Source organism: Coregonus lavaretus (assembly GCF_964263955.1).
Source record: "Coregonus lavaretus genome assembly, chromosome: 17".
In the NCBI taxonomy this organism is placed as follows: domain Eukaryota; kingdom Metazoa; phylum Chordata; class Actinopteri; order Salmoniformes; family Salmonidae; genus Coregonus; species Coregonus lavaretus.
The window spans coordinates 28,085,947-28,098,083 of NC_140004.1; the positions used below are offsets into that span (position 1 = coordinate 28,085,947).

General features: G+C 41.1%; 1 pseudogene across 1 annotated transcript; it reads left to right on the forward strand.

Moving 5' to 3' along the window:
- Positions 1–1,011: 1,011 nt before the first annotated feature.
- LOC311145118 (arrestin domain-containing protein 3-like) lies at positions 1,012–6,462 on the forward strand (annotated as a pseudogene). The gene is made up of 6 exons (XR_014615576.1): positions 1,012–1,436; positions 1,639–1,705; positions 1,802–1,949; positions 2,646–2,748; positions 3,334–3,599; positions 4,031–6,462. The product of XR_014615576.1 is annotated as an arrestin domain-containing protein 3-like (transcript).
- The last annotated feature ends 5,675 nt before the right edge of the window (positions 6,463–12,137 follow it).

The window sequence follows — 12,137 nt, forward strand, 5'->3', positions numbered from 1 at the left end:
TGTGTCATCAACTCTGCGGATGAAAATGGCCAGTTGTGCAACATCTGTAATGTCCGTGCTTTCATCAATTGCAACCGAAAACGCAATAAATTACTTTACTTTTTGCTTCAACTGGCTGTCCAAATCCACTGAAAGATCGGAAATCCTGTCTGCAACTGCGTTTCTTGTCAGGCTGATATTTGCAAAAGCCTGGTGCTTTTCAGGGCACACAATCTCCGCTGCCTTCATCATGCATGTTTTTACAAATTCACCCTCACTAAATGGTTTTGAAGCCACTGCGATTTCATTAGCAATGAGGTAGCTAGCTTTCCCTGCAGCGCCACTGATGTCTCGGCTGTGAGTAAACACAGACTGCTGTTTCTTCAGACCCGCCAACAGTTCATTCACCTTCTCTCTTCTCCGCTGTCCTTGAAAGTTGTCATATTTGTCGGCATGAAGACTCACATAGTAGCGACGAAGGTTATATTCTTTCAGCACTGCAACATGCTGTGAACACACCAAACATACAGCTTTCCCATTCAATTCCGTGAATAAATAGAAGGATAACAATTTTTCTTGGAACACTCTGCGTCCACTTTTCTCTTTTTTGACAGAGACATATTGGGGCAATGAGGGTGCCAAAGCACATAATGTTAAAAGTAGAAGCCGTAATAAATATCGCGGGCACAACAAAGTAGCTCATCCGGACTGGCTGCACTTGCTTGACCTATTTGCTCTGCCCCGGTATAAACAGCTTGCTTGCTTAACACAATTGCTATTGCGCCATCCAGTGGACACAATTGGAACAGCAGTTTTTTTATTGAAAAATTGCAGCTCATTTTTATACTTTACAAAATCATCTCGCGGGCCGGATTAAACCCGTTTGCGGGCCTGATCCGGCCCGTGGGCCGGACGTTTGACACCCCTGCTCTAAACCATACAGCACTCAAATAATCGCCATCATATCTAAAACTTACGGGTTGCAATTGTTCTAGCTACGTTTTTTTAAATAGTTAGATTGACTGAAGGGACATGAACGGGTTAAAATTCCCATTCAAGAAGAACCACTAGACGCCCCTGTGTGAATATCGTGGGCTTGCGCAGTCTGGTCTAAACAGTACACACCCACAATTGTTGCTTTTTCTTCACAGAGCCATTTTTATTGTACAAAATGTTTGGAGAAACGTTTAAAAATTTCACTATAAATTTCAACGCCTTTAATCCGAGAGTGACTTTCTCGAGTGGTGACTTTATGGCAGGTCAGATTTCCTTTGATCTTTCGAAGGAAACAAAGCTCAGTTCTATAACATTGACATTAAATGGAAAAGCAAAGGTACAGTGGACAACACAAGGAGGCGGCGGAGGAAGAAGAGGACGACGCAGAAGGCAACGACGAGTCCACTCGGCAAGGCTGGAATTCTTCAACTTCTCTCAAATTGTAATGCAAGAAAATAACGGTATCTACGTTATTACTTAGCTAACGACACTGTTACTTATTTACAAAGATGCATCATAATCTGAATTCTGATACACCGGTGTATTTAAAAGGTGTGTGTGCGTCAGTGTATCTGTGTGTCACATTGGAGTTATAATCATAGCTAGCTAGCTAGCTAGCTGTTTTGTTGTGTTTAAATTAACTGTTTTGCTTTCCACCTTCAGCGGTCCCTAACACCACACTTCAACCAGGAACCCATGTGTACCCATTCACATGCCAAATCCCACAAGGGTGTGTATGAAGTCTATTACTGTATTTGTATGTTTTATTCAACGTTGTATACTCAAGGTCTGACCATTATTATTAAACTTGTTTCCATTCATTCAGAAACTTCCCCTCCTCTTTCCATGGGGTGCATGGCAGTATAATCTACTCGATGAAGGTGGAGATACACAGGCCATGGCATCTAGCCAAGGAGTATGAGACTGAGTTCAACTTTGCCAGCCACATAGATGCCAACCAACCACATCTTCTGGTAAGGGCATGTCCTCCCATTGTCTATCTAAACCTACCTGGGCACTACGCCAACCTTGAATGTCAATGAGCTAAATGTCATCCTCTTATAATTGCCTTATGTAGGTTATCCACCTAATTCTCTTTTGATATAGGCCTATGACTCATATTAGATTGGCTTGAGTTGAAGAAAGAATTTCAGCATTTGTCACATAGCCATACAATGTGTAGCCTATGTTTCACAATATCGTTCACACAAGTATCACATATAATCAGTATCACATATAATCCGAATAATTACTAAGTCTCTATCAATAATCAAACAGTATGAGCAGAGAGTTGTAACATTGTTTGTTTCCTAAATGGCACCCTATTCCATATATATAGTGCACTACTTTTGACCAGAGCTCTAATGGCCCTAAGGTGCCATTTGGGATGCAGTCATTGTGATCAGTACACGGTCCGTGTTAAGGAGGACAGTTAACCTGAACCCTGATCTCTGTGTGTTGAACCCTGATCCCCCCCCCAAATTGTAAAGTGGTTATCCCACTGGCTATAGGGTGAACGCACCAATTTGTGAGTCGCTCTGGCTAAGAGCGTCTGCTAAATGACGTTAATGTGCCCTTGAGCAAGGCACTTAACCCTAATTGCTCCTGTAAGTCGCTCTGGATAAGAGCGTCTGCTAAATGACTAAAATGTAATGTAAATGTTGTTCCAGGCTCCTCTGGCAGGCAGCAACACCAAGACCCTGTGTTGCCTCTGGTGTGCCTCAGGTCCCATCTCAATGACTGTCTGCACTGAGAGGAAAGGCTTTGTCCCAGGTAAGTAAGCCTTGTCCAAGCCCGAATGGCCCAAAGGGCAGGAGCCTATCTCCTGTTTCTGTAGCGTTAGGCAGCTTGATGTACAAGTACTCAGGAAGCTAGTACTGGAACAATAAAAACACTTCCTTAGAGGGGCTCCAACCCTGAAACTGTTCATCTTTGACATTGCTGTATTTTACTAGCCCTCAACAATCCTGACCTTGTGAGCTCACATTCTACGTGCACGATGTGAAACGAAACAGGAATGCAGCAGTAAGTTCTTGTTCACAAGGCTAGTATTTTACAAGACCAGCAGACTTTGGTATGCACCCAGATTTGGTCTATGAAGTGGGTCTTTCTTTGTGAACAAGGGAATAATTGTGTCAGAATGTTAGCTAGAAATGCTGTGTGTGCGTGCCTGTGAGTTGAAGCGCATGACTGGTGAACAAAATGATAGCCTACTCATGTCTATTATTGGCAAATAAATGGAGACTCGATAGAAATTCCTGCTCACTAATCACTTGTCAAGTCTTCCAAGATAGTCGTGTTTACACACTCGTATAAACGGACATCTTCTCACCTTTGAATCCCCTTTTTTTTCTGTAGGAGAGATGGTGAAAATCATCTGTGAGCTTAGTAATGGCTCCTCTCGGACGGTGACTCCGCATGCGACCCTTATCCAGAAGCAGATGTTTTACACCCATAACAAGTGCAACAGGAGGTTGCAGATGAAAAACCTGGCCTCAGTGGATGGTCAGCCGGTCAACCCCAGTAGCTCTGAGGTCTACAGCGATATGATGCTTCCCATCCCTCCCAACACGGCTCTCACTATCACCAACTGTCCTATACTGGAGGTGGATTACACTGTGGATGTAGGTATCCATCTGGAAATTATGCAGCTTTTACTGCCAATCCCAAATCGACCCCTACCCCCTAAGCACTCCAGGAGATCTGGGCCCGCATTCACAAAGCGTCTCAGAGTAGGAGTGCTGATCTAGGATCAGGTCCCCCCCCCGTCCATGTAATGTTATTCATGATATGAAACGCAAAACTGATCCTACATCAGTACTCCTACTCTAGAGACTCGTTGTGAATATGAGTCTGAGAGGTATAAGCACTATGGAAATCACCCCTACTTGCCCTCTCGATAGCCCAGGTGCAATTTTTGCCGTATTGCTTACATCTGTATAACCCTCTCAGATCTCATCAAAATCGTAAGGTTAAATAGGTGATTGGACTTGCCCAATGCTTATCCTTCTGTTCTGATGTTGTCTTCTCTTCCGGTTCTTCTCCTCTCCTGCAGGTGAGTCTACATATCAGAGGTTCCTCTGACCTCAAGGTGCTGTTCCCCATTGTGCTGTGTAATATTCCTGTTTATGCTCCCCAGCCTCCACCTCCATATCAGTAGGAGTAGCACTAGGATCAAGTTGCCCCTGACTCTAATCTAAGGTCAGTTCAGTGTTTTTATACCTAGTGGTTAAGGTTAGGAATTAGGCAGGATAAGCAGCTCTTAGATACGAAGGGCAACTTGTACCTAGTCATATTAGAGACATGCATAGTCTCTCACAACATCTGAACATAGGGAATATGAGGGTTACTATGAACAATTCTTCCGGTAAGCTGGTTTTTGCATCACTGATTATTTGGACAAATCACGATTTTGCCGGGTTGGTCTAAACCTGGCATCTATAGAATTTCGGAAGGGGAGGGGTTACTTTAGGCCCATAGACTGCTAAAAGGATTTCAGAGGAGGGCATGTGTACTTTGCCACTCACATTAGGCCAAACATCTCAACACGCCCCCCAGTACCATGTCCAGTAGCTGGCCATAGGCCCACGTTCACTCTAGATTTGGTTCTGGATTCCGAGATTAGACACTGCCAAACCCCTTTTAAGATGGTTTCCAATTCTACAATTTCTACATGTTTATCACCATAAGAATTGTTACAGCAAGTTTTGTCATCGACCACCATGTCAAATCCTTCCTTCATATATTGTCTCTTACCACTACCTATGGGAGTATTGTGCTGTTTCTGCTTACTATAGACATAACTGTTTCGAAAATTAAGAGTTTTAAGACAGACATTTCAGAGCCTGTTTCCTCCCTAATTCACCTCCATCCGGGTCATGAGATGAGGAACTATTGGTCAATGTTATTGCTAAGGGGACTAACTCAATACTAAAGCTGATAAGGAAGAAGGCCTTGATAGCCAACTAAACTTGGCTCTAACAAATAAATCATACAACACAACAAATTGTAGGATTTATGTTAAATGCCTCTTAAAAAGGTTGATTTGTAGATTTGCAATAGTTCTCAGGGTTGTACCTCATACGGTACCAGATTTTCTAATATTTTATGCATGAACTTTTAAAAGGTGTTTATGTTCCATGACTATTTCTGTTACATGTTTTTATAGTCATACAGTTTTATTTACAGTTTTATATATACATTTCATACTACTTACATACCAATGTATGTAATGATGCCTTGCCATCCTTCACTGTTTGAGGTGACAGACAGACAGTGCTTTAAATGTCTAATGCTGCAGTCGTCGTTCATCTCTTGCCAGGTCATGTTACTTAGCATTTCTTTCAAAGTGCTTGAGTGATTGTTAACATAAGATAATTGGGCTTTGTGACAGTGTTTACCCACGTTTGATCAATCACTCTGTGGTGTATGTCTGTCTGTCACCCAACTCTCTTTTTTATCATGGTTAACTTAAGGATTAGATTTGTTATTCATGGTCAATTTTTTTTTGCCCCATACATTTGGAAAAATGTCAGAGTATTCAGAATGCTTGTGATTCAATCACTAATTCATTTGTACGTCTGTTTTAGAATTACACTGTAATTCTACGTCACTGTTCTCTAGCTGTGGTCCGAATAACAAAACCATGTTTTTACACTCCTAGTTGGATGAGAGTAATCCAACAGAAAGTCTGAAACATTTACATTTATATGGTTGAGCTTACTATATGAAGAACCACTCAAATTCACGCACAATAATATTTTTTTCATATGAATTGTATTTGATGTGTTCGTGTAAACTATATATTGTATTTATGTTAAAATGTTATAACATTTGTTTTTATGTCTGTTTTAACACTCCCAAGTTCATCCATTGAGGACATCTACTCATGAGGACATCTACTCATTTTAAACTATCAAACTCCCTTGAAGAGTTCAGTACTGCCGTTAAAAGATGTTTTGAAGATGTATTGGTGGTAAATGCATTATGTTGTATTGAACGTGAAAAAAAACACATTTGATTTCAAATGTCAAAACTGGACTTGTTCGTGACGTAGTCCTTGCCATTGAGTTCCCTTGAACCTTCTTAATGAAGACAGGGAAGTACACATCTCTAGACTCTGTGTATTGCCAAAAACGTATCATTGTCATATCACAATAAGGGCAGAATTTGAGCCCTAGAAACATGGACAGTATTCAGAGAATTTTTTTTGGGAATTGTCTGTATACATATACATGTTTCAACCACAATGCCTTTTCACAATGTACTGTATATTTTGTTATGTTTGTCAAACTGAGTATCAAGGTAGCACTTTAGGAAAGACCACTGATAATTTCTAAGTAGGTCTTTACAGACTGGCCACCTGTAGGTGAACGCCAGGACAGAATTAAACATTTTAGTACTGTTTGAAGGATTCTACTTATATGCCATGAATGTTATTGACCTGTAACAAACACATGAACTTCCATTTAAAAACAACAACATTTGAACATGATTGCTTGTGTCCCAATGTCCATCAGTGTTTGTGACAATACTATACCTACAGTGTACAGCAACAAAATGTTGGTTAAATATGTTTCATATTTTATACATCTGCATTTGTTCTGAGGATAAACACTATGAATTTCCTGTCCTTATTTCAAAGATGAAGGTGCATTAATTTTGTATACCTACCGGGGGCAGTATGGGTCAGGGTGTTTTCACATGCACTGAGTGTACAAAATATTGAGTTGCATCCCCTTTTGCCCTCAGAACAGCCTCAATTCGTCCGGGGCATGGACTGTACAAGGTGTCAAGCATTCCAAAGGGATGCTGGCCCATGTTGACTCCAATGCTTCCCACAGTTGTGTCAAGTTGGCTGGATGTCCTTTGGGTGGTGGACCATTCTTGATACACACGGGAAACGGTTGAGCGTGGAAAAACCCCAGCAGATTGCCGTTCTTGACACACTTAAACCGGTGCGCCTGGCACCTACTATCATACCCCATTCAAAGGCACTTAAATATTTTGTCTTGCCCATTCACCCTCTGAATGGCACACATACACAATCCATGTCTCAATTGTCCCAAGGCTTAAAAATCCTTCTTTAACATGTCTTCTCCCATTCATCTACACTCATTGAAGTGGATTTAACAGGTGACATCAATAAGGGATCATAGCTTTCAACTAGATTCACCTGGTCAGTCTGTCATGGAAACTGCAGGTGTTCCTAATGTTTTAGTGTATAGTCCTCTTTAAAATAACCAATCTCAGTCTTCTTTAAAGTGAACTCTGAGAAAAAAAGGAAAAAAAACTCTGTTCTCTTTGTATTCACACTGCCTTTGAATGAGGACCAGTTCACTTCACCTATTTTGTGGTCCTCTTTGCATTCACATTGCTATGTTTAGAAAGGAACCAAGATCTTTTTCCAAAATTCACTCAATGCACTCTGGGTTTTTCCAAAGAGCAGGACAAGCCATTCCATCAGAATGTGTTATCGGACAGCTAGATAGACCTACTTACATTTTGGAAGCTAATATATTGCATTTAGTTAAAAGATTAGGCATAATAATTGTAATCAAAAGATACTATTAACATGTTAATATTATTGGTAACAGAATAAATAGCAGAAGAATAACTGCAGAATAATTAATGCTGTAATTGAAAATTATACACCCAATGTAGGCTACTGCCCCTTTAAGAGCTACAATTGATTTTGTATCCTATGTTGTGATTCTCACGAAATAAGTTGTCTTCTTACGCTATTCAAACCCCACAATCGAATAAACAGTTTATGAACCTCTCTAATTTATAGATCACATATTGCAAACAAATAATCTGAACTAAAAACTCCACATATATTTTTGAATTTCTGTGCATCCTTGACAATCGCTAATCAATATCCAAAAACAGCACACGTTTTTTCCGCGGACCTGCACATCAACTTCTCTCTTTTTGTTGTGGCACCAATGTGAGGGGTTATGGCAGGGGAAATGGTGTTGCAGTAGTCTAGTGCAGGGTTTCCCAAACTGGTAAATGGATGGTAGTGTATTGTATTTATTGAGGTAACGAGGTTTCATTGATTCAATAACTCCATTGCTTCAACCTTCCTTAATTGATGGTAGTGCCTAAATGTAGTGCCTTATGAATATATGCGACAAAAATACTATATCAAATAGTGGTAGTACAAATAGTATTTGTACAATGTGCCTATATAGTGCATTGAAAAAGCCAATTGTGTAAGCAGCATTAGGCTTTTCCCTTGTACTATGATAGGTCTATTATGAAGTATTAAAACCCCATAAAAGTATTGGTAACACTTTTTATTTGGATAGTCCCAAGTAGATGGTTTGTAGATGTTCTAACTATCCACTAGCCCTAAACCTTACCTTACCCTTAGCAAGCAGTTGCTTATCAACAGATAGTTTGTTGATAGTCCAATATAGACAAACTAAATAAAGTGTGACCTAAGTATTCTCCCAAAATAAAATGGCCTATAAATGAGATTGCTAATTTCTCAAGGCCATAAGGATTTCAATCTCTGTCCTTGGTCAAGTGTGTGTATTCATTTGGGTCCTACAGTATAAAGCCTACTCTTGAAATATTCAAAGGACATTTCATGGAGAATTTCCATGGCTCATCTTATCTGTAGCATCAGGTTGCAGGTACAGGTAGTAACCTCTTCCTTCTGCATATTACAACCAGTAGGTCTATCCTGAGCCCATACAGTGGTTTCCAATCCATTTAATTGTGGAGTGGAGGTATGTTTTATCACAGCTAGATTATAAATCACGAGTGAGAGATCATCAGGCTAATAGTCTCGGTCTTGTGACCAGATGTAATAGATCACTCAGGTGTGACTCAGGTCAGGTGTCTCTTTTCTCAGTGCGTATCAGGTGACCGTTCACCTTGGCAACTTAACTGGTTAAACCACATCCTCATCCCCACATGACTTATGACTATAGTCTATGTACAGTAGGATTAGGTGTGTTATTCCTCTCATAGAGCAAGCATTACACCAGGTAGCATATACAGTAGCCTATAAGAGCATCAGGTATACAGAGTAGCCTACAATTATGCATTGGCTTGGCAGCAAAGTCTCGTCGTGCGTCAATAATGTTATCCAGAGTTGTCAGTGACATACGAGGCAATACATGAGTCTAATACTTTTTTTGAATGGAGATGTCATATCGGGAAAGGTCTATTAGGAGATGTCGAAATACAGTCTTTATTGATGAAAGCCGAGGGTAAAGCGTGTGTGTGTGTGTGAACATTATTGAAACTGGACGGCATGAGTAGCCTACCCCTTTTCTTTTCAGATTCTTAAAAAGTAAGTTCTATTCACTCACTATAATACACTTTGGATGACAGTTAAATTATATTACAATATCCCTTCTATTGAAAAAAAGTAAACATTTCTCCATATAGCCTAGATAATATCCTGAAATGCACTTTTCACCTCTGTCATCAGAGACATGCCATCATCCTATAAAGGCCTTCATGGGGAGGTTGTCTACTCAGTGAAGGCTGAACTCAGCAGATCTATGCGTTGAAAGCCCAAGCTGCTTTCAACTTTGTCTCAAAACTGGCTGCACCCACTCCACGCCTGCTGTCGCCTCAGGATGGCACCATGGAGAAGGAACTCAGTTTCCCCACTGGGCACAGATGTCATTTCAACTTCTAGTTTTGATTTATATTTGAGTTGTCAACTAACGTGAAATCAACAAAACATTTCACCATGTCATTGGAATTAGGTTAAAAGTTGGGTGAAGAAAATACGAAATTCCCTTACGTTGATTACTTTTATGTTGAAACAACCAGTTTTTGCCCAGTGGGTCCCTACATCCGGCAACGTCACTATCAGTGTCAAAGTGGACAGGATCTGCCAGGTTTAGTTTATTTCATCATCTTTATCAAATTTGAGTTTATACATTAGATAAAGTGAGTTATTTACTTGACTTGGAATTCACTGTCATAGGTGTGAGTGATGTAGAGAAACTAGTTTACATTGCATACACAGATAGATTTACATTTTAGTCATTTAGCAGACGCTCTTATCCAGAGCGACTTACAGTTAGTGAGTGCATACATTATTTTATTTTTCATACTGGCCCCCCATGGGAAATGAACCCACAACCCTGGCGTTGCAAACGCCATGCTCTACATCCCTGCTGGCCATTCCCTCCCCAACCCTGGACGACGCTGGGCCAATTATGTGCCGCCCCATGGGTCTGCCGGTCGCGGCCGGCTACGACAGAGCCTGGATTCGAACCAGGATCTCTAGTGGCACAGCTAGCACTGCGATGCAGTGCCTTAGACCACTGCGCCACTCGGGAGGCCACATAGAGCTGACCATAGAGCTGCATTCCAGGCTAAAACAACTGTCTACTTTTTTCATTGTGACTGCAGGTGAAATTGAAAATGAAATTCACAGCTGAGATCTTCAACGGTTCTTCAAAGGGCTCTGGACCAGAGGCAGACCTTTGTTTCCACCTGTAATACCCGTGTTCACAACGTGCGGATCATAAAAGAGGTGAGGGAGCCCATCCTATCTTCCTCTAGTCTAAACAAAGTGTAACTAAGGAGCTGCTGATCCCAGGGGACCTGGCCCGCTCTCTCCTCGACTGCTCCATCATCAAAGTGGAGTACAAGCTCAGGGTACATACTAGGGCAGGGCATTGTCTGACGGCAGATCCGCCTGCACTGGTCGGTTGAGGGATGAGTGTCGCGTAGGAGACAATGATGCCACGGTTTATTCATCCTGGTTGTAGGGAAACATGCGGTGCACATGTTTGCTCTAGCCCACCACTACCTGTTGATTCAACTAATTAACTAATCCTCAAGCCCATGATAAGATGCATCAGGACTGTAAGTGCTGGGCAATAACAAAAATGTACCACGCCATGTGTTTCCCAGGACCAGGATTGAAGAACACTGCAAGTTATGGCCATTCAGCTGAAGTTCACTTACGTTAGTAAATCACGTACATCATGTTATTCCCATTTTCCTGAGTTAATGATTTCCCAACAGTAAGGGCTCAGTAATGTGAAAGACATATCGGTTCTTCTTCTTTTCAGGTCCACCTGGATGTTCCTTTGGCTAAAGACCCTGCGATTGAATTACCCATCGCTGTTGGCTCTGTCTCAAGTGCACACTGTCTATTGTATCATAACTTATTTATAACTGAGTGAATTTAAGTGTATTTTGTGTAAATGTTTTTTTAGAACACTCAACTCCAAAAAGTGTCTTACACTAAAATGTCCTGATATCAAATATTTTCATAATTGTTGGCGTTTGTTATTTTTTATCCTTTGTTTATACAGGTAATCTCATTGAGATCCAGAATCTCTATTTTCGAGACCGGTCCCGAAATAGCAGCAACACTCATTACATAGCAGATATAAGGAATGGTAGTCTACATGGGGCATTAGGCCAGCACAGGGAATGTAGGCAATGTGACAGTAGCAGAACACTGGGGCCATCATTCTGGAGGATCATAATGCTGTTGTCATGACAACATACCCAACAATCCGGATGTTGCACAAATTCCATTTCTCATTCACTTCTGCTGAACACCTGGAACAGGATGCAAGCAAACCTATCAGCGACCTATTGGCTTGAGTGACACCGTCCCCAAACCATCACACTACCACCACCATGCTTGACCATTGGTATGAGGTTCTTACTGTGGAATGCAGTGTTTGGTTTTCGCCAGGCATAATGGGACCCAAAAAGTTGACTCAAGTATACCAAAAAGCACCTGGAAGCACCTGGATGATCATCAAGACTCTTGGAAGAATGTTCTATGGACGGATGAGTCAAAAGCATAACTTTTTGGATGACATTATTAGTCCAGACCTAATCCCAATTGAGATGTTGTGGCAGGGCTTGAAATTAGCAGTTCATGCTTGAAAACCCACAAATGTTGCTGAGTTACAACAGTTCTAAATGGAAGAGTGGGCCAAAATTCCTCCACAGCGACGTGAGAGACTAATCAACAACTACAGGAAGCGTTTGGTTGGAGTCGTTGCAGCTAAAGGTGGCACAACCAGTTATTGAGTGTAAGGGGACAATTACTTTTTCTCACAGGGGCATTGGGTGTTGCATAACTATGTTTATGAAATGAATGAAATAAGTATGTATTTGTTGTGTTATTTGTTCACTCAGGTTCCCTTGATCTAATA